At 36.9% G+C, this 23,833-nt stretch overlaps 2 pseudogenes; one reads left to right on the forward strand and one right to left on the reverse strand.

Annotated features, from left to right (window-relative positions):
- LOC138165543 (bifunctional phosphoribosylaminoimidazole carboxylase/phosphoribosylaminoimidazole succinocarboxamide synthetase pseudogene) overlaps positions 1–12,774 on the reverse strand; it is a 27,450-nt pseudogene extending 14,676 nt beyond the window's left edge.
- Positions 12,775–15,776: 3,002 nt separating this feature from the next.
- LOC138165509 (regulator of G-protein signaling 19 pseudogene) lies at positions 15,777–16,340 on the forward strand (annotated as a pseudogene).
- The last annotated feature ends 7,493 nt before the right edge of the window (positions 16,341–23,833 follow it).

Genomic DNA, 23,833 nt, shown 5'->3' on the forward strand with positions numbered 1-23,833 from the left:
AGTTTTCTCAGACATTTTTTCCAAAAAGTGAGTTTTTATGCCAGAAGCTGGGATCTTTGAGTTTTTCAAACAATAGATTGCTATAGTCGTTGACTCCTGTCTCTTGAGTACCTATTCTATTCCACTGATCAACCACTTTATTACTCAACTAGTACCAAGAAGTTTTGAAGAGTGCTGCTCTATAATACAGTTTAAAAACTCTTATGGCTAGACCACCTTCCCTAGCATTTCTTTTCATTAATTACCTTGATATCGCATAAACATTTTGTTTTTAAAGATGAAGTTCATTATAAATTTTTCTAGCTCTATAAAATAATTTTTGATTGGTTGGTATGACACTAAATAAGTAAATAAATTTAGGGAAATTTTATTTTTTATTATATTAGCTTAGCCTAAACATGAGCAACTGATATTCTTCCAGATATTTAGATCTGACTTTATTTGTAATGAAAATTGTTTTGTAATTTTTTTCATATAGCTCCTGTGTTTATTTTGACAGGTAGACTCCCATATATTTTATAATGTCTACAGTAACTTTAAATGGAAAATGTCTATTTCTTGTTGCTTGACTTTGTTAGAAATACATAGGAATTACAAGAATTTATGTGTGTTTAATTTGTATCCTGCCACTTTGCTAAAGTTATTTAGTATGGCCAAGTTTTTTTCTCAAAGAATATCATATCATCTGCAAAGAATGACAACCTAGCCTCTTCTTTACCTATTATAATTCCTTCAATTTCATTTTCTTTTCTTATTGCTACACCTAACATTTCTAGAACCAAAATGAATAACATGGGTGATAGTGGAAATCCTTGCTTCTCCCCCGATGTTACTGCAAATACATCTAGCTTATTGCCATTTCATATATTACTTGTTGATGGCTTTAAGTAGATGGTACTTATAATTTTAAGGAAGACTCCATTTGTTCCTCTACTTTCTAGTGTTTTTAACAGGAATGTGTGTTATATTTTTCCAGAAACTTTTTTCTGAACTTATTGAAAAAATCATATGGTTTCTATTAGTTTTGTTGTTGATATAATCGATTATACTCATAGTTCTCCTAATATTAAATAAGACTTTCATTCCTGTAATAAATCCTAACTGATAAAAGTGTATTATGCACATGATAAGTTGCTGTAATCTTTTTGCTAATATTTTATTTAAAATTTTTGCATCTATATTCATTAGAGAAACTGGTATATAATATTAATTTTTCTTTCCTTTTTTGAAGGAGAGAAGGCATGGCAATTGGGATTAAGTTACTTGTACAAGACCACATAGCTAGTACATGTCAAGTGTCTGAGGCCAGTTTTGTACTCAGGACCTCCTGACTCCAGGGTCAGTGTTCTATTCCCTGCTCCACCTAGCTGCCCCTAATATTCTTTCTGTGTTTTGGCTCTTCCTGATTTAGGTGTCAATACCATATTTATACCATAAAAAGAACTTGGTAAGACTAGTTCTCCAATTTTCCCAAAAAGTCTTTAAAGTATTGTAATTTTTCTTAAATGCTTGATAGAAATCCCTTGTAAATTCATCTAGCCTGGAGATTTTTTTTCCTAAGGAACGCCTTAATGCCTTTGTCAATTTCTTTTTCTGAAATGCGTATTTAAGTATTTTACTTCTTCTGTAAATCAGGGCAATTAATACTTTTTGTAAATACTCATCCATTTCATTAAGACTGTCAAATTTATGGGCATATAATTGGGCAAAATAATTCCTAATTGTTGTTTTAATTTCCTTTTGGTTGGAGGTAAATCCACCATTTTTATTTTTGATACTGGTAATTTGGTTTCTTCATTATTTCTTTTAAAAAATGATGAAAGTTTATCAATTTTTTTTAAGCAATCAGGGTTAAGTAAGTTGCCCAGGTTACACGGCCAGTTATTTCTGGGTGTGTTGCTGAGTATCTGAGCCTGGATTTGATCCAGGTCATCCCGACACTGGGGCTTGTGCTCTTACTCGCTGAGCCACCTGTCTGCCCCTAAGCAATTGGGGTTAAGTAACTTGCTCAAGGTTACAGGGACAGGTGTTTCTGGGTGGGTGCTAAGTGTCTGAGCCAGGGATTCGATCTCCAGGTCATCCTGACACTGGAGCCAGTGCTCTTACTTGCTGTGCTACCTGGCCGCCCCCATTGTTTTTTTTTTTTTTTAATAAAGCCAGTTTTCAGTTTTATTCTTTCCAGAGTTTTCTTAATTTTTATTTTCTTAATCTCTCCTTTGGTTTTCAATGTTTCTAATATAACATTTAATTGGGTATTTTTAAATTATTATTTTATGGCTTTTTCAATTGCATGTCAAATTCATTGATCTCATTTTCTCTATTTAATTCATGTAAGAATTTAGAAATTTAAAAGTTTCCCCAAAATCATTTTCACTGTGTCCCATAAGTTTGTATGTTGTCTCATTATTGTCATTCTCTTGAATAAAGTTACTAATTCTTTCTATGATTTGTTGTTTGACCCACTTTTCTTTAGGATAAGCTTATTTATTTTCCAGTTCACTTTTAGTATATCTTTCCATGGCCATTTATGAGATACAATTTTTGTCGGATCATGATCTGAAAAAGATACATTTAATATTTCTGCCTTTCTGCACTGTATTGTGAGGTTATTTAATGCCCTGATCCATGGTCAATTACTGTGTATGTGTCATGCACCACTGAGAATAAGGTATACTGCTTTTTATTCCCATTCAATGGTTTCTAGAGATCTATCATATCTACCTTCTCTAAAATTCTATTCAGCTCCTTAACTTCTTTCTTGTTTATTTTGAGGTTAGATTCATCAAATTCAGAGAGGGGGAGGTTGAGGTCCCCAACTAGTATATGTTGCTGTCTATTTCTTCCTCTAACAGCATTAACTTCTCTAAAAATTTGACTGCTATACCATTTGGTGCATATATATTTAATAATATTTCTTCATTGTCTATGGTACCTTTTAGGAGGATATTGTTTCCTTCCTTATATCTTTTAATTAATTCTCTTTTTGCTTTTTTTTCTGAGATTGGGATTGCTAAACCTGTTATTTTTACTTTAGTTGAAGCATAACATATTGTGCTCCAGGCTCTTCCCTTTACCCTGTGTGTATCCCCTTATTTTAAATGCAGGATTATGGTTTTAAATCCATTCTGCTACCCAACTCCATTTCATGGGAGAGTTCATTTCATTCACATTCACAGTTATGATTCTTCTCTGTGTCTTTTTCTCCATCCCACACTCCCTCACCCATATTTATTCTTTAATTTCTCCATTCTCACTTCCCCTCCTCTAAAGAATTTTGCTGTTGACCACCACCTGCCTCAATATTTACTTCCTATTGTTTTCCCTCCCTTTACACTTACTACTTCCTCCTTTCTTTCTAAACAAACCCCCTTTTCTTTCCCCTTTCCTCTCCTACTGTCTGTAGGGTACATTAGATTTCTAAACTTAAGAAAGAATATTATTCTTTCCTTGAACCAAATCCAATAAAAGCGGATCCCCAACAATACTTTTCTTCATCCTTACCTTCCCTCTATTATGGTAAGTTTTTTTGTCTTTTTCCATTGAATTCTTAAACTTAACTATAAACTGTTATTTCCTCTTTGAACCAAAACCAATAAGAGTAAAGCTCATATTATGTTCATCTCTCTCCCTCCTTTCTCTCTGCTGTAATGCATGTGATCCTCTTCATTTGACCTAATTTACCCTTTTCTGTCTCCTCATTTCCTCTTCTTCCATTACAATCCCTTTGCACCCCTTAACAAAGTTTTGTATTATCACATCAGTTAATTTATACCCACACTCTCTAATTATGTATACCCCTTTTAAGTGTCATAATACATAGTTCTCAAGACTAACAGGTATCATCCTGCTCACTCTTATTGAGTTATTTTGTGTGTGTGTGTGTGTGTGTGTGTGTGTGTGTATGTGCATACACAGGGGTGAGTCTTTATTTTTCTCTGTTTACCTTTTAATGTTTCTCTTGAATCTTGTTTTTGAAGATCAAATTTTTAATTGCACTCTGGCCTTTTCATCAGAAAGTTATGGAAGTCCTTAATTTTGCTGAAAGTTAATCTCCTTGCTTGAAGTATTATGTTCAATTTAGCTGGGTAATTTATTCCTCATTTTGTAGTCCAAGCTCCTTTGCCTTACTATATATCCATTCCCTCCATTCTTCTAATTTAGAAGTTCCTTGGTCCTGTGCGATCCTGTAGTACCATGATATTTTAATAATTTCTTTCTGGCTACTTGCAATATTTTTTTCTTGATCTGCTAATTCTGGAATTTGGTTAAAATATTCCTTGGAGTTTTGAATTTGGGAGGTCTTTAATGGGCTGAATGGTGGATTCTTTTGATGACTATTTTATCCTCTGGTTCTAGGACCTCAGGGAAGTTTTCCTTTATGGTTTCTTGTCCAGGCTCTTTGTTTAATTATAAATTTCCAGTAGATAAATAATTCTTAGATGCTTTCCCCTGGATTTATTTTCCAGGTCAGATGGTTTTTTTTAGTGAGGTAGTTTATGTATTCTTCTATTTTGTTGACTGATTCTTGATACCTTATAGAGTCATTTGTTTCAAAGTGTCTTATTCTAATTTTTAAAGAATTGTTTTCTTCAGTTAGCTGTGGAATCTCCCTTTCCATTAATAAAAAAAAATTACTTCCAAGGATTTATATTTTGACAGAATTTTGACAATTTTGACAGAGCCCACAAAATGACACAAAGAAGCTAACCTCCCCCTGAGGACAGCCCACCACGCTGGCAGGAATCAGCCAGCAAAGAATTCTGGGTTCAGAACCCAGCCCCATGCCAAGGTTTTAGCCCCAGGGTGAGCCTGACCAGCCACAGGGTGGAGGGATTCCAGATCAACAGCAGCTGTGGCCGTTTCCAGAATTATCAACATATAGATGTTAAGGACAAAGTGAGAGGTCAGTGCAGTGTGGATTCTGGAATCCAGTATTTGGAAGTGCATTGGCGTCTTCCTTGGGGGCCCCACTGAGGGGCCAAGACCCTTCAGGTGCCCCCATGTGGGAGCTGCAGCTTCTGCCCTGCAGACTATAGGGGGACAAAGAAACCACTCTGAGGGTAATTGCTCATGCTTTAACCTGCTTAGACCTGGATTGTTGTTTAGGGCGGAGGTTCTAGGGTGTGTGATGAGATTGCCAGAGCATGTGGAGGCTTCCGAGAGGGCATCGCCTTTGGCAGGTGAGAAAACCCCAGTGTTTGCTATGAATCTCCCCTGTCTGGTAGCAGAGTCCTACTGTGGTAAAATCCCAAAAGTCAAGTAATTGAATGGCAAAATGTGCAGCAAAGGAAGCAAACCAAGGAAAGCAATCCAGCATTAAACCCCTATTTTTGGGACAGAAAGGATCAAAGCATGGAACAGGAGGAAGACAGTGAAATCAGAACTCATACTCCAAAAGCTTCCATTAAAAAATACGAGCTGGTTACAGGGCATAGTGGACCTTAAGAAGCAGGAAAGAGAAGTGGAGGAAAAATTAGGAATGGAAATGAGAAAAACACAATAAAATTATAAAATGAGAGTCAACAGCCTGACTGAGGCAAATAATACCTTAAAAAATAGACTAACTCAAAAGGCAAAAAAGGATCAAAAAGGCAATGAGAAGAAGACACCTTAAAATGTCAAATATTCCAGATGGAAAAAGGATCTCAAAAGCTCACAGAGGAGAATCATTTCTTCAGAATTAGATTGGAGCAAATGGGAGCTAATGACTTTATGAGTCATTATATAATTCACTTTTATAATGTGATACATCTCAATCTGAGACCTGGATAATAGATCCAGGAGAGATAATTTTAAAAATTAATGGACTATATGAATGCCATGATCAAAGAAAGAACCTAGAAATCATCCTCCAAAAAATTCTCATGGAAAACTTCCCTGATGTTTTAGAACCAGAAGGCAAATTAGAGGTTTAAAGAATCCACCAATTTCACCTCCTATAAAGATCCCAAAAGGAAAATTCCTAGGAAGATTATAGTCAGGTTCCGAAATTCCTAGATCAAGGAGAGAATATTACAAGCTGCCTGGAAGAAATGCTTTGAATATAGTGCAAACACAATCAAGATAACACAGGATCTGGCAGCTTCTACACTGAGGGATAGAAGGGCTTGGAATACGATATTCCAGAGTGCAAAGGAACTGGGATTAAAACGCAGAATCACCTACCCAGCAACACTGATTATCATGTTTCAGGGGAAAATATGGTCATTCAGTGGAATAGAGGACTTTCAAGCATTCTTGTAAAAAAAAAAAAACAGAGTTCAGTAGAAAATTTGATATTCAGATACAAGAAGCAAGAAAAGCTTGAGAAGGTAAATAGGGAAAAGAAATAATAAGGAACTTATCAAAGCTGAACTATTTACATTCCTACATGGAAAAATGATAATTGTAACTGATGAAACTTTTCTCAGTGTGAAAATATTTTAAAGGGACATATATGTGTGTGTGTGTTTGTGTATATATATATGTATATATGTGTATGCATATACATATATATGTTTATATAGGAAGATATATAGGCATATGAATACATATATGAATGTCTCTCTATATATTTACAAGTATACGTAGATAAAGGGCACAGGATCAATTTATTAGGAAGGGATGATACCTAAAGGTGAAATTAAGAGGTGAGAAAAAAATATAATGAGAGAAGATGAGGAAAGACAGATTTGGGTAAACTATCTCATATAGAAGATGCAAGGGAAAATGTTTACAATGGAGGGAAAATACAGGAGGTCAAAAAGGCAAAACCTTATTCTCATTGAATTTGGCTTAGTGAGGGAATGACAAAGTAAATAAGGTATCTTACCCTAAAAGAGAGTAGAGGGGAAAGGGATGAGACAGGGGATGATGGAAAGGAGGGTAGGCTGGGGGGGAGGGAAATTGGAAGCACCAACTTTTGAAAAGGGACAGGATCAATGTAGAGAATAGAACAAGTGTGAGGTGAGCTAGGAGGAAGGGAAATCTAATCACTCTTTTACAATATATCTACTACAGTTATGTTTTGCATTAGCTACACATGTACAAGCTATACTGAATTGCTTATCTTCCCAGTAAGGGTGGGTGACAAGGGAGGAAGGGAATGAATCTGGAATTCAAAGTTTTAAAATTAAATGCTTAAAATATAAAATACTACTATTAATACTATTTTACATGTAATTGGGAAACGAAATATACAGGCATTGGGACATAGAGATCCACCATGCCCTACTGGAAAAGTCAAAGGGGATACTGTAGAATATATGGGAATGAACAGACTGGAGGAGAAGATATCCTGTGGGACTGCTATTTTGGGGTGCTGGGTAGGGGAAAATTTGTAGCTCAAAATCTGCTAGAAATGAATGATGTAAATCCTTAATAAAATCTTTTTTAAAAATCTGCCAATTTCCTGGTTTTTAAAGTGGATCTCTGCTTCTGGGGCCCAGAGTGCTCTGACCCATGTTTCTTATGCTGGGATTTAGGGGCCTGGTAATTGTTTTTTTTTTTTTTTTTTCTGTGCTGTGGCCACTGAGGGCCTAGACTGAGGCCAATGTCAGGAGTCTCATTGTTTCACTTGGGTTACACTGAATCTCAAGATGTAAAGTATGGGGAATAGGTTGTATATCTCCTTTTAATAATAATGATAATTTGAAGACCTTCCCTGGCCCTTGATTGGCAATGAAACAGGTATTTAGCACCTTGTTTCATTTTATCATTGTATCACGTATTAAGATCTGGAAATTGTGTATTCCACAGTGGGAGGAATTTGCTGATGCAAAGGAAAGGGTGGAAGAGGGAGGAGCTAATAAGAAAAAGCCAAAGCGAGAGAGAGAGAGAGAGAGAGAGAGATGCTAGGATCCTGAGACCTTCAGAGAATTGCTATGCATTGAGAACACAACTGAGAACTGAGAAGATCTGAGAAGAGAAGAGAGAAGAACTGAGAAATGAGAAGAGAGGAGAATGGGAAGAGAGCATCTGTGGTGCCAGTACTTTGTATGTTTTCATGTTATTTTCAGATTTGTCTGCTAATAGAGGATGGTGCTATTGTTACAGAAGCCCTGGGGTGTTACTGCTGGTTCAGAAGCCCCGAAAAAAGATTTTCTTGTTGTATGTTTACAGAAATCCTGGAGGAGGGTCTTAGTGATGATTTCAGAGATCCTGGGACTATACTGATGATTTGTGTTGATTATTCAGACCTTGTTGTGGGGTCTATGCTGATTTCATAGGCAGAAAATAAATTGATGAAGATGTTGATGAATGTCATTGTGGCTTTGTTAAGCTTAGTCTTCCAAGGAACAGAAACTGTGAAGGACGTGAGGTGGACCAGACACTGTGAGCTTCAATATGGAATGGGAAGTGCACAAGGAAGTGAGAGCTGTCTGCTTTTTAACTCAGGTGAGAGTTGGGTAGATTTATGAAGAAGCTCGGAAGAGAAACCATGGAAGCTGAGAGACTGCATTGAGTCAAGATGACAAGACCTTTCCTTGGGTGTTTAATTTAAGCTAAGATCTTGACTTGTTGTGGCCTAGAAAAGGAGAACTTTGACCATTACTTTTAGATGGTTAATTTAAGGACTTCTGCAATTAAGAAGAAAGAAGCCTTTTTAATCGAAGGGCTTAAGACAATGTGACCTAAGGGTGGAGAAATTTGTACTTTGTATTTTGTGCCATGTAATGAGGGAAGCCAGCCCTAGAAGTGGGAAGCCTCCTTAACTATGTTTGAATTAAGGACTTAATAAATGATTGAGTTACTAAATTGTGTACTTTGTTTAAAACTACGTGGCCACTTGGGTGAAAACTATGGGGCCTTTTTAGGGATAAGTTGTTATGTCATAACATTGTGAATGCTGTATGTTGATTTTGAAATAATCAAAATTATCCATTTTGCATTTCATAATGTTCTCTATCTCTTGTTTGGTCATAAATTTCCTTCTCCATAAATCTAACAGTTAAGCTACTCCTTGCTCCCTTATTTCAGATATTTGACACACTCACTAGCTGTGTGACTTTGGGCAAGTCACTTAACCCAATTGCCCTCCAAAAAGAAAAAAAAATCTTTTTGTATTTCTATTTGAGAAGATGGTACATGTTACCTCTAAGAACTGTATACTTATTATGGAAGATAAAAGAAATCTATATTAATGGAAGGCATTGATGAGAACCATTTATGTTGGGATGATCTAAAAATGAAGAGAAAAATAAGTGAGATACTATGGAAGAAGAGTGAAGGGAGGAAAAAAATTATCACATAAAAGAAGCACACAAGTAATAACTTTTAAACTGGCAGGAAAAATACGCTGTGTGGTGAGTAATGCTTGATCCTCAGTCTCATGAGTAAAGGGGAAGAAGAACAGGTATGCATATGCATAATTTTGTGTATATACACACATATATATATGCATATGTATGTATATATGCACATATGTGAACGAATATGCATGTATACATATACACACATAAATACAATATATGTGTATGCTTATATACACATGTACATGTATACACATGAACATACATATGCACTCACATTCACACACATGCATGTACATGTGTAAACACATAACCCTATACATATATATGTATCTATATATCTATATCTAGATAGGATAAAGAAAGAGAAATCTCAGAAGAAAAGAGATCGATGGGAATAGAGAATAATCATAAATTTGAATGTCAATAGAATGATTCACTAACAAAATGGAAATGAGTAACAGAAAGAAGCCAGAATCCAAAAATATATTATTTATGGACAACAAAAAGATGTACACATAGAGTTAAATTAAGGAACTGGAGGAGAATTAATTGGATGGAGTAAAAAATAAAAAGAAGGTTTAGTAATTATGATATAAGAAAAAATGACCTAATTAAATGAGATAATTAAGGAAAGTAAATTTTGCCCCTTCCCCCCCAAAATAAAATACAGTGAAACAATATAAAAAAAATTCCAAAGATCATCTGATAAAGGCCTCATTTCTTAAATATATAGTATAGTGAGTCAAAATTATACAAACAAGAGCCATTTCCCAATACATTAATGGTTAAAGGATAAGAAAAGGCAGTTTTCAAAAGAAGAATCAAACACATACATATTATTTTAAAAAAAATAATTAAATCACGACTGGTAAGAGAAATGCAAACTCAAACAACTCTGTGGTATCTCCTCATTCCTTTCAGAAATGACAAATGCTACAAATGGTAAGGTAAAATAAAATGAACTAGAGAAGTGTTGGCAGTTATGAACTCTTTTAACCCTTCTGCAGAATAATTTGGAATTGTGTCTAGAAGAGCTATAAAACTATCCATACACCTTGTTGCAGCAATACCACTACTAGTATATACCAATACTCTAAAGAGATTGGAGAAAAGGGGAAAAATATCTATATGTACAATGATATCTATAGAAGTTCTTTTTGTGGTGCCCAAGAAATGGATACTGAGGGGATGTTCATCAACTAAGGAGTGACTGAAAAAGTTGTGTCATATGATTGTACAGCAGATTCTATTCTAAGAAATGACGAGGTGGGGGGGGTTAGAAAAAACTGGAAAGTTCTACATGAACTGGTACAAAGTGAAACGAAGAGAACCTGAAGATCATTTAACACAGTAACAGCAATGTTATAAAAATGATATTTATAAAATAATGAGGTACTCTGATAAATTGACTAATACAAGACAAGGCCAAAGGTTTCATATTGAAAAAAAAATCTATCCACCTCAAGAAAGGGAGAATGAACTTTAAATACATTATGAAGTATAATTTTCTCATTTTCTTTATATTTCTTGCTTTTTTGTAACATGATTAATGAGGAAATATGTTTTGCACTTTCCCTTGCATAATTGAATTCACACTGATTGCCTTCTCAGTTGGTAGTAGATTGAGGGTATGGAAGGAAAGAATTTGAAACTGTTCTCAGTAGCTGAAGGTATTAGAAATATATACATATGTCTATATATGAGGGTATATGGAGATATGAATACATATGTGAATGTGTGTATACATGTTTACAGGTATATACACACTCACATTCATACTCCCTTCAACTATTCTTGTACTGAGAAAAGTTTCATAAGTTAAAATTATCATTTTTCCACCAAGGAATGTAAATAGCACCAATTTGATAAGTTCCTTATGATTTATTTTCCCTGTTTACCTTCTCATGGTTCTCTTGATTCTTGTATCTGAATGTCAGTTTTCTATTCAGCTATGGTTTTTTCATGAAGAATGTCTGAAAATCCTCTACTTCATTGAATGACCATATTTTCCCCTGAAACATGATACTCAATTTTGATGGGTAGTTAATTCTTGGTTTCAATCCCAGCTCTTTGGACCTCCAGAACATCATATTCTCAGCCCTGTGATCCCTCAGAGTAGAAGCTACCAGATACTGTTTTATCCTTATTGTGTTTCCACAGTTTTGAAATTGTTTCTTCCTGGCTGCTTGAAATATTTTCTCCTTCATCTGGGAACTCCAGAACCTGGCTATAATATTCCTAGGAGTTTTCTTTTTGGGATCTTTTTTGGGAGGTGGTCTGTGGATTCTTTCAACCTCTATTTTGAGCTCTGGATCTAAAATGCCAGGGCAATTTTCCTTGAGAATTTCTTGAAGGATGATTTCTAGGTTCTTTTTTCCATTCCCCAATCTTTTTGTCCCCCCAAAAAGGAGTCCAAAGTCAGATTATTTTGCTGCCATTGCTTCCCTCGTTTGCTCATGTTCCCGCTCAATTGTTTGGCTTTTGACCTTTTTGCTACAGTATACTTCTGCTACCAGAGGTCAGAGCTTTGTCCCAAATCACTGCGGTTTTCTCAGCTGCTGGAGCTATTAGTTGGGTGCCTTCTCTGAAGCCTCCCAACTCTCTGGAATACTGGTCACTTGCCCCAGGACCTCCACCCTAAGCCAAATTCCAGATCCAAGCAGGTCAAAGCAAGAGTGATTACTCCTCAAACTGGTCACTTGGTCCCCCTATAATCTGTAGGCCAGGAGCTCTGAAGCAGCTACATGGTGGTGGCTGCACAGCCGTCATTCCTCAGCTGCTTCTCCCCTGGGGGGCAAAGGCTAACCACACTTTTGTATTCCCACCCCCAAAGCCCACACTGCACTGACCTCTCAATTTGTCCTTAATAACTATGCGTTGATAATTATGCAAACCACCACAGCTGCTGGTAATATGAAGGCGTGAGCCTGTTGTGGCCTTGCTGGGGATAATACCTGCCTCTCACTCGGGGCTGGGCTCGGCTCCCAGAGTGCTGAGCTGGTTGCTTCCTGCAGGCCTCCTGCCCTGTCCTCAGTGGGAGGTTAGCTTCTCTGTGTCATTTTGTGGGTTCTGTAACTCCAAAGTTTGTTCAGAGTCATTTTTACGTGAATTGTAGGAGGTGGGAGCAGGAACCCCATGGAAGTCCTATTTCTAATGCACCCTGTTTACTCTGCCTCCAAATTTGGCTTTTTAAGGCATTATTCTCCTCATGGGCTTTTGGAGCCAGTTTGGCATTAGAGTCAGTATCTCTTTAGGGTATTATTTTCCTCAGTGTATTTTTGGGTCTCCTTTAGCAGGCCTACTTTTCATGATTTTCTTGCATCATTCTCATTCCTCTTGCCAATTTTTCTTCCCCTTCTCTTACTTGATTTTCAAAGTCCTTCTTGAGCTCCTCCATGGCCTGCAGCCAATTTATATTTTTCGTGGCAGCTTTTGATGCAAGGGTTATGACTTTGTTGTCTTCTTCCCACTCCATCCCTTGATCATTTTTGTCCCCAGGAAAGGATACTATGATCTCTTTGTAATTCTTGGGTTTGCTCATATTGCCAGTCAATTGCTTGATGTTTGAGATCTTTGTCACTTTAGAACTCTGCTTTCAGAATGGAGAGAGTTTTGTCCCAAATTGCTGGGTTTTTTGCAGTTGCTGGAGATATTAGGAGGGTGCCCTCTCTACAGCCCTCACAATCTCTGGCTAACTGGCCACACACCCAAGGGCCACCACCCAAGACTGCAATCTAGTTTCAAGCAGGTTAAAGCAAAGTGATTGCTCTCTTAATGGTCACTTGTTGCCCCTACATCTTCAGGCCTGTAGCTTCTGAAGTAGCCATGCTGAGATGGCTGCACAGCCAACATGCCAATATTACTTCTCACCTTGGGGCAGGGGCCTTACTGTGCTCTCCTGTCCCCCTCTGTTCCAAAAGAGTTCCACCCTGACTTTGACTTTGTTCATTCTTTGAGAAGTCTAGAAATCACCATAGATGCTTATGTTTCACTCTCCTGAAGTCTGCTCTTGTCATGTGTTGGGACTGTCCTGGGGCCAGAGCTGAATGCCTCATTCTGGACTATACTTTCCTCCCAGCTCACTGTGATGGCCCTTTCCTGTCAGTCTCTTGGGCTGTCTTCAGTGGATTATTTGTTTTTCTCTGTCACATTGTGGGTTCTTTAGCTTTAAAGTTTGTTTAGAGTCATTTTTTTTACATGTATTGGAAGTTATTGGAATGGGAGCTCACTTCACGTTTGGGTTTCTACTCTGCCTTCTTGCATCCACCCTCCCCCCCCAATCTGTTCTTCTAAGACCTTTGTCCAATGGTCATTGAGATTATAACCTCTAACTTTCCATGCTCCTCATGCTTATGACCAGGTCCCTGTTTTCTTTTCCCACTTTTCTTCCCTTGGCAATCATATCTGCTCCCATGGATTTATTTACCATTTCAATTCTGGTAATTCTCAAAACTGTATATTATACTTTGATCTCTACACTGAACTAAATATTTTGAATCTTCAGTTGGTCCTCAGATATCTCAAAATAAAATTCCAGTAGAAAACTTTCTTCCTTCCTTCCTTCCTTCCTTCCTTCCTTCCTTCCTTCCTTCCTTCCTTCCTTCCTTCCTTCCTTCCTTCCTTCCTTCATTTCTCTCTCTCCCTCTCTCTCTTTCTATCTCTTTGTTAATTTTTCTATTTACTTTTAGTTTCCAACATTCATTTCCACAAAAATTTGAATTATTCATTTTCTCCCTGCTTTTCCCCTACTCCCTACTCCAAGAGGGAAAGGACACTGAATACGCCTTCCACTAATCTGCCTTTTCTCATATTTCCTATAATAGTAATGAAATTTGAAGATCCCTTTGTATTGCTAAACTAATAGGTACTTAGCACCTAGTTTCAAATAAAGCCTCTGTAAAGGGACAGGAGATATGAACACCTGTTGCTGACATAAGAGGGAATGAAGACGGAGGAGCTATACTGTATATAAGGTCGAGCACAAGCTGGATAGTCAGAATTTCCTGGGGTAAGTATCATGGAGGTAGATCAGTTGAGAGGGAGAGGGAGCAGTAAAGAGAGAGAGAGAGAGAGAGAGAGAGAGAGAGATTTTTTCTCAGTGAGCATGTGGAAGGTGGCTGAACTCTGGACTGAACTCAGAAATGAGAAAAGAAATAAGAACTGACAAAGAAGTGGGAGTTGTGGTACCAAGTCTTCCAAGGGGCAGCTAGAGATGCCAAAAACTGAGGAACCATGACTGTGGTGCTGGTGATTTGTACAATTTTGCACAATGTTTTTGTGGCTTTCTTAATGTGAATGAATGTTATTGTGCCTTTGTTAAGCATTGTTTTCCCAGGAATAGACTGTGAAGGATTTGAGATGGACTAGATACTAAGAACTACAATGTGGAGCAGGAAATTCATGGAGAGCTGTACAAGGAACTGGGAGCTATCTGCCTTTGAAACCAGGTGACAGTTTGGTGGATTCACGTAGAAACTACCTGCCTCTAGTCAAGATGAAAAGATCTCTCAGTGGATACTGAGTAGTGACTGATGTAATTATCTGAGTAGTGACTGATGAAATAGGGTACTGAGTAGTGAGTGAAGAAATTGTGATTTACATTGTTACCCAGGGGTGGATGGTTTTTGTACTTTCAACTTCCCCTTAAGAGGGTACCAAGTAGTGACTGATGAAATTTTAACTTAATTCGTCCACATGGGTGGAAGGCTTAGATTTTGCACTTTGTATTCCTTCAGGAGGCTTGCCTCCTTAGGAAGATTGAATGATTGAGTTACTAAATGATTGTACTTTGTTGAAAACTATGTGACCACTTTTGTGAAAACTATGTGGCCATTTTAATGATAAATTGTTGAGTTGTGACATGGTTAATGCTGTATTTTGATTTTTTGTGATACGTTGTAACATTGTGAATACTGTACTTTGATTTTCTCTGAATATTTTGCTCTGATTTGTTATTGAATAAAAAAAGAGAGTGTGCTATACTATGTAATCAGAACCTTAAAAGCTGTTTGTCGCTCCTCCCCATCCCTGGGGGAGACTCCAGAGCCTCTCTGAATCTCTCTCTGCCGCGCAAGGAACCTGGATTTCTGAAACTTGGAGACTGAAATATGCTAAGTAACCCTAAGGGATCTAGTGACACACACCCCAAGGAGCACACGGACCCCGAGACACTGAGAGACCCCCAGATAGAGATACTAAGGGACACACAAGAGACCCTGACACATAGGGACCCAGAAGAAAGACTGAGAGAACCCTGAAAGAGGGAGAGTGCACAGGCTGGGCTGTGGACACCCCAATGAATAGTATGAAGTATTTTATCAAATGTCTTGCTGAAATCCAAACATAATATGGCATTCTTCTGATCTACTGACCCGGTAACCCTATCAAAAAGAGAAATAAGGTCTATCTGGCAAAACGTGTTCTGGACGAATATAGTGAGAAGTGGTGGTGGTGCAGCAGGACAAGAAATAGAACATCTGAGCAAAGAGTTTGGGCACTGGGGCCCAAAGTGGAAGGAGCAGTAGGGACAAATACAGCCTATTCATGCCGACAGCTGATGAGGCTGGGAAACAGCTTACAGACAGGCCCCCATTTATGTCCCGAAATGACCCAGCTCCTCTGGCTTCTTCCCGGCCCAATGCCTGCTGCTGCAGCTTCTCATGGAACGAAGATGAGCAGCGGATGTGGAAGACGTCTAGAGAGATCAGACTAGAGACCATCCCCAACTGTGAAACTTGCACCAAGCCTAGCCAAGTGGAGGTCCAGAGCTGGGCAAAGTCTTTTGACAAGTTAATGAAGAATCTTGCTGGGCAAAATGTGTTCTGGGAGTTCCTTCATATAGAACACAGTGAGGAGAACATGCCCTTCTGGCTGGCCTGTGATGAGCTCAAGGGAGAAGGCAACAAACAAGCCATAGATGAGAAGGCTCGGCTTTTCTACGAGGACTGTATTTCCATCCTGTCTCCCAAAGAGGTGAGCCTGGAATTCAGGGTACGAAAGGTCATCAACAAAAAGATGCAAGAGCCACCATCCCATAAATTTTATGATGCCCAGATCCAGATCTACACCCTCATGCATAGGGACTCCTACCCTCGCTTTCTGAACTAAGCCTTCTAACAAAGCTCTGCTCCTCAGCACCTTGAGATCCTCCTCTGAGTCTTAAGGCAGCCTTCCCTCTCCACAGAAGGGATGAGGGCAGCATAGACACTTAGCTCTACAACACCTAGAGGGATGATCAGTCTTCTGGAAAGGTGCTAATGTTTGGTTTCACATTCCCCACCCACCTTACTGTCTTGAAGGGAAAGAAGGATTTTTACACCCTCTTGCCTGTATATCTTATTTCCCAATTGCATGTAAAAACATTGTTTTAGCATTAAATTTTAAAACTTTGAGTTACAGATTCTCTCCGTTCTTGCCTCCTCACTCACCCCACTGGGTAAGCAAGCAATTCAATATAATTATCCATGTGTAGCTATGCAAAACATTTCCATAATAGCCATGTTGTGAAAGACTAACTATACTTTCCTCCATTCCATCTCTCCACCATTTATTTTATTTTCTCCTTTGACCTTGTCCATTTTCAAAATTGTTTATTTCTAACTACTCTCTCCTCCAATCTGCCCTCCCTTCTATCATCCCCTTTCCTGTAGGGTAAGATACTGAATAGGGTGTGTATGTTATTCCCTCTTTATGCAAAATCCAATGAGAGTAAGGTTGAGTAATTTCCTTTCACCTTTGTGCTCTTCCCCTTCATTGTAAAACTTTCTCATGCCTCTTTTAGGTTAGATAATTTACCCTATTCTATCGCTCCTTTTCTCCTCCCAATATATGGCTCTCATTTTTTAATTTTATTTTTATACATCATCCTTTCATATTAAACTCATCCTGTTCCTTCTGTCTATGTATATATGTATATGCATATATGCACATATACATATACACACATACACCCACTTATATATGTATGTATGCATATATGTATATACATACATATATGTATATAAATATATACATATATTCCCTTAAATTATTCTCATACTGAGAAAATCTCAATAATTGCAAATATCATCTTTCCATGTAGGAATGTAAATAGCTTCATTATTATTTCACTTTCCTGTTTACCTTTTCATGCTTCTGACTCTTTTATCTGAATGTCAAATTTTCTGTTCATTTCTATTTTTTTCCATCAAGAATGCTCAGAAGTCCTCTATTTCATTGAAAATCTATATTTTCTCTGAAATATTATTCGCATTTTTTCTGGCTAGTTGATTCTTGGTTTTAATCCTAACTCCTCTGACCCCCAGAATATCATATTCCAAGCCTGTTGATCCCTTAATGTAGAAATTGATAGATCTTGTGCTATCCAGGTTTTATTTGCAAAATACTCAAATTGTTTCTTCCTGATTGCTTATAATATCTTCTCCTTGACCTGGAAACTCTGAAATTTGGCTATAATATTCCTAAGAGTGTTTTTGGTGGCATCTTTTTCAAGAGGTGATTGGTAAATTTTTTCAATTTGTATTTTGCTTTCTTATTATAGAATATCCAGGCAGTTTTCCTTGATAATTTCTTGAACGATGGTGCCTAAATTCCTTTTTTGGTCATTTATTTCAAGTAGTCCAATAATGTTTAAACTATCTCTTTTGGATCTATTTTCCAAATCAGTGGTTTTTCCAATAAAGTATTTCACATTACCTTCAATGTTTTCATTATATGGCATCTGTTTCATACTATATTGATTTCTCATAAAGTCATTAGCTTTCATTTGCTCTAATCTCCTTTTAAAGCAATTATTTTCTTCAGTGAGTTTTTGAAATTCCTTTTCCATATGGCCATTTCTACTTTTTAAGCCATTCTTCTTCTCATTGACCTCTTTGGCCGTTTGAGTTAGTCTGTTTTTCAGGACTTTATTTTCTTCAGTATTTTGGGGGTCTATTTTATCTTGGATCACTTTTCATGATTTTCTTGCATAATTCTTGTTTATCTTCCTAGTTTTTCCTCTACTTCTTTTATTGATTTTCATGGCCTTCATGGCCTATGACCAGTTTGTAATTTTCCTCTAGGCTTTTATCATAGGAATTTTGACTTTGCTTTCTCCTTCTGGTTCTATATTTTGAATGTTTGTCACCAAAAATGATTCTATAGCTTGATTACACTCCTGCTGCATGTACATTTTGCCAGCCAATTACTTGACTTTTCAGTTCTCTGCCATGGTAGAACTCTGTTTCCAAAGTCGAGATTGTTGTGTCCTAAATTTCTGGGGTTTTGTGCAGCTGTTGTCAGAGCTTATTCTGGGCACCTACCTCAGAACTGTGAGGAGGACTCCCACTCCACAGTCTCAAAAAGCTGCCATACTTGCACTCATCGCCCCAGGACTGCCACCCAGGACTGCAACCCAGATCAAAGAAGGACAAAGAAAGAGAATCCTACCTCAGCATCAGCAAAGACATTCCTGTAGTCATTTGGTCCTGCAAAAATCTGTAGGCCTGCAGCTCTGGAAGGAACTGCAGCAGTAGTCACATTGGGGACAAGGGCCAGACCATGCTCTTCTCTCATCCAGGATCAACAGAGCTCCCCACTGACCTTTTACTTTCTCTTTTGTTTTAATGGATTGACAAGTCTGGAAATCACCACAACTTCCATTGATTCACTTTCCTGAAGTCTGCTTTGCCTGTTCTGGTGTTGCTGGTTCTGCTGTTCTGGGCTGATTTGGCTGGCAGGGGACTGCTCTTCACTCCCAGCCTGGTGTAATAGAACCTTTTTTTTCCAGTCTGCTAGGCTGCCTTCAGCTGGAGATTTGTTTCTCTCTGTCACTTTGAGAGTTCTGTAGCTCTAAAATTTGTTTAGTTTAATTTTTTTTGGAGGAACTGGAGGTTGTTTGAGCAGGATATCAAGCAAATTCTTGCTTTTACTCTGCCATCTTGGCTTTGCCCTAGCCCCCAGCAGAAATCTTAAGCTCATCATGTCCAAAAATTTATTTATCTTGTGCCTGAGATGCTCTCCCCTCGTAATTTCCATATTAATTATTAAGACAACACTTTAGTCACAGACCCTCTGACTCACAACCTAGATGTCATCCTGTATTCAATCTCTCACTGCCCCTCTGCTCATATATTTAATCTGTCTTCAAGATGTTTTGGTTTTACCTTTGCTACATCTTTGTTATTTTTATTATGCTACAACTTTGGTAAATGTTATAATCACGTCATTCCTTCCCTATTGCATTCCCTTGCTCATGGAGTTGCATTGACCTAAATTTCTACTTAGTTCATTCTTCTTTCGGTAACCAAAGTGATTTTCTTAAAGTTTTAGGCCTGATTATGTGACTCCCCTATTCAGTAAATTCCAATGGCACACTAATGACTAGAAGAACACATTTAAAATACTGTTTCTCCCTTTTGATTCCCAGATCAAATATTAAATCTTCTGGTATTCAAAGACCTTCATAACCTACCATTAATAACTTTCCACTATTTTTATTATCTACTCTTCACCACCTACTCTTCAATTCAGTGACATTGACCACCTGATATTACATGAATATGACACTATATATTTCAGATCTGATCTTTTTTTCTGTCTGGCCCCCATGACTAGAATGCTTTCTCTACTTGACTAACTAGTAAGTACAGGGCCTCTATGCCTAATGGTGAAAAGAGCTAAACTGAATTATCCTGAGTTATTTAGTGATATTACATGATATTTATATATATTTACCACTGACAAATGACAAGACTAATTTTCACTTTGTCCCACTTCCAGGTACTTCAGACTGCCCTGTAGGTTTAATCTATACTATATTTCAAGTGATTAAAAAATCCTAATAATTCACCAGTTTCCAAGTTCCCTAAACTAATAAAACAAAGAAGAAGCCATACAAGTTTTGCATGATACTGACAGAGAATAACTGATCTCATAGGTTATGATCACTGGAGTCATTCCCTTGAGGTTTTTGAAACTGCATTATATAAGAAATATATATATATATATGATTTATTAGGAGATAGGTGGTAGCTGCAAAAAGAGGTAAAAAATAATGTCTAGGTTTTCCTGAGTCAATGATAGATGTCAAATTAGTTTAAATATTTTATTTTACAATTACAGTAAACATAGAATCAGCTTTCTGATTAAAAAATAGATAATGAGGCAACAGTGTCTATATCTAAGCCATATGACCTCAATTTAAGTTGTCCTCCCTTCTCTTTTATCTCCTTTTTCCCACAGGATCCCGAATACTAGCCCTGGGATGCTGTGCTCTGATAGATGAATTTTGATCTAATCTTATCTGTAACCAGATTTTCAGGTAACTTTATAGTCATTTTCAAACCTTGCACTTACATTTGTAACTCTCTATTAACTTAGTGGTTTTATATTATCTGTCTTTATTAAAAAGTAATCTCTTGAAGGCAAGCATTGATTTGCTTGCTGTTTTATTTCTTTCCCCACAGCTTAGCAAAGTGCTTGGCATATACCATGCACTTTTCATGTAATCATTTATTTCATATATCAGATAACAATGTTACAAGGTGGATAATTTTCAGAAAAGGAGATTTTAAAAAAAGAGATAAAAATAAACACCAAATCTTCTAATATGCCAAATGTGTCATCTTTATCTATCATTGCTACATCTGTTGCATTGGTATTCAGCTTGTTTATACTTCAAAAATGGTTCAAATTCTAAAAGTTTTAATATACATGTAGTTATATGAATTGAGTGCTTTCTTCCTATATCATCTTTGGCATCTAATTATTTGAGGGTCTATGCATATATGATCCACAAAACCCAATTTCCATTCAAATTGCATGAGTTGAACTCTATGTCAAATTTTATTTTTGACCTAAAATGTATTTTACTTCAACAGCACAAAACATTTGACTTAAATTACTCAGATAACTTTTTGCAGAAAAATTACCATAACTTAAATATGTATATTTTGAAATGTTAAAGTAAATCTCATTTCACTAAAAAAATTCCTTTTTTTGTTGGACATTTCAAAATCAATTATATGTTTAAAGTTTTTCATGCATATTAATATCAAACTTAGGGTCTACATAAGGTAGGTATAACTAGGTATTCATTGGAAAAATTAAAGATATCTAAGGGACAACCTTAAACACTTTGTCAATTTATAAAGAAAATAGTGAGTCCTAATTTTACCATGTCTATTGAACCTTTAAAAGAAATCCATAAACCATACAAGATTGTTTCTATTCCTTTGGTAATAGGATCATAAAAAAAAAATAAAAATATAAAAAACTCTATTACTTACTGATACCAAGCAAATTAGTTTCAATTCAATAAGGCAATAAAACTAACCAAAAGGATTAATAACGATGGCTGTGCTACTTGTAGAGCCAAGCAAGAGCAGCTTTTCATAGGACTGATGCTGTGAACAGCTTTTAAGTTTCTGATTACACAGTATAGTGAACTCTCCATTTGTTCAATAACAAATCCCAGCAACACATTCACAGAAACTATAATACAGCATTCACAATGTTACAATTTATCACAGAAAATCAAAATAGAGCATTCACAATGACTTATCACTAAAACGGCCCCTATTTCAGTCAATGTCAATCTTCTGAAAGATTCTGCTCAGATTTGTTAGGTATTTGATTCTTGCTTTAAATGCAAACTCCTCTGCCTTACAGACCATATTACAGGTCCCCCAAACCTTTAATGTAGGTCCTGCTAAGTCCTGAATATTTCTGACTTTTCTTTCATGATATTTAAATTGTGTCTTTGTGGCTGCTTGCAGAATTTTTTTCTTGACCTGATAATTCTGGGATTTTGCTATAATATTCTATAAAGTTTTCATTTTTGGATCTCTTTCAGGAGGTGATCAGTGGATTCATTTTATCCCTATTTTACCTGCTGGTTCTAGGACCTAAGGGAAGTTTTCCTACATGAATTCTTCAGTGATACTGTCCTGGGTCTTTTTTATTTTTTGAGAATGGCTTTCAGTATACAAATAATCCTTAAATTATCTCCCCTGGATTTATTTTCTAGGTCAGTTGGTTTTCCAGCGAGGTATTTTACATTATCTTCTGTGTTTTAATTTTTTTATTTTGTTTGTTTGAACCTTGATATCTCATAGAATCATTAGCTTCCTTTAGACCAATTCTATTTTTTAAAATGCTTTATTAAATTCTGATTTACATCATTCATTTCAGCCAGATTTTAAGTTACAAATTGTCTCCCGGGTTTTCCCCTGCCCACCGCCCCAAAATAGCAGTCCCACAGGATATCCCCTCCTCCAATCTGCTCTCTCCTATATTTTCTCCCATACCCCTTTCAACTTTTCCAGTGGACCTCTATGCCCCCGTGCCTGTATATATTATTTCCCAATTACATGTAAAATAGTATTAATAATAGTATATATATATATATATGTATATATATATATATATATATATATATATTTGTGTGTGTGTGTGTATATATATTTGATTTTAAAACTTTGAATTCCAGACATTCCATTCCTCTCTTGTCACCCACCCTTACTGGGAGGATAAGCAGTTCAGTATAGGTTGTACATTTGTGGCTAATGCAAAACAATAACATAATAGATATACTGTAAAAGACTGATTATATTTCTCTCCCTCCTACACCACCTCCCACTTGCTCTATTCTCTGCTTTTATCTTGTCCCTTTTCAAAAGTGGGTGCTTCCAACTTCCCTCCCCTCCCTGCCTGCCATCCCTTACATCACACCCCTTCTTGTCCCCTTCCCCTCGTACTCTCCTGGAGGGGGAAATACACAATTTAGTGTGTATTTCATTCCCTCCTCAAGCTAAATTCAATGGGAATAAATTTGACGTATTCCCTTTTGCTTTTCTATTCTTCCCCTCCCTTGTAACCATTTTCCCTTGCCTATTCTATATGAGATAGTTTGCTCCCTTCTGTCTCTGCCCATCTCCTCTCATTATATTCCTCTTTCGTTCTTAATTTCACCTTTTAAGTATGATCCCTTCCTTTTAAATTGGTCCTGTGTGCCCTCTATCTATGTATGCCTGTAAACGTATATACACACATGCACAAATATATTCATATGCCCATGTACCCTCATATACAGACACACACACACACACATAATGTTCCCTTCAACTACTGAAACCATTTTCCTAAGTTACAATTATTGTTTTTCTATTTAGGAATTTTAATAATTCAACTTTGATTAGTTCCTTAAGATTTCTTTTCCCTGTTTAACTTGTCATGGTTCTCTTGCTTCTTGTATCTGAATGTCAAATTTTTTATTCAACTCCAGTTTTTTCAGCAAGAATGCTTGAAAGTCCTCTATTCCTCTGTATTACCATATTTTCCCCTGAAACATGATACTCAGTTTTGCTGGGTAGATGACTCTTGGTTTTATTCCCAGCTCCTTTGTATTCTGGAATATCATATTCCAAGCCCTTCAGTCCCTCAGTATTGAAGCTGCCACATCCTGGGTTATCCTGATTGTGTATCCACAATATTCAAATTGTTTATTCCTGGCTGCATGTAACATTCTCTCCTTAATCTGGGAATTTCAGAACCTGGCTATAATATTCCTAAGAGTTTTGTTTTTGAGATCTTTTTCAGGATGTGATCCGTGCATTCTT

This window comes from Petaurus breviceps, unplaced genomic scaffold, assembly GCF_028583685.1.
Source record: "Petaurus breviceps papuanus isolate PSGF00001 unplaced genomic scaffold, PetGlider_PUasm1.0 213, whole genome shotgun sequence".
NCBI classification, from domain to species: Eukaryota; Metazoa; Chordata; class Mammalia; order Diprotodontia; family Petauridae; genus Petaurus; species Petaurus breviceps.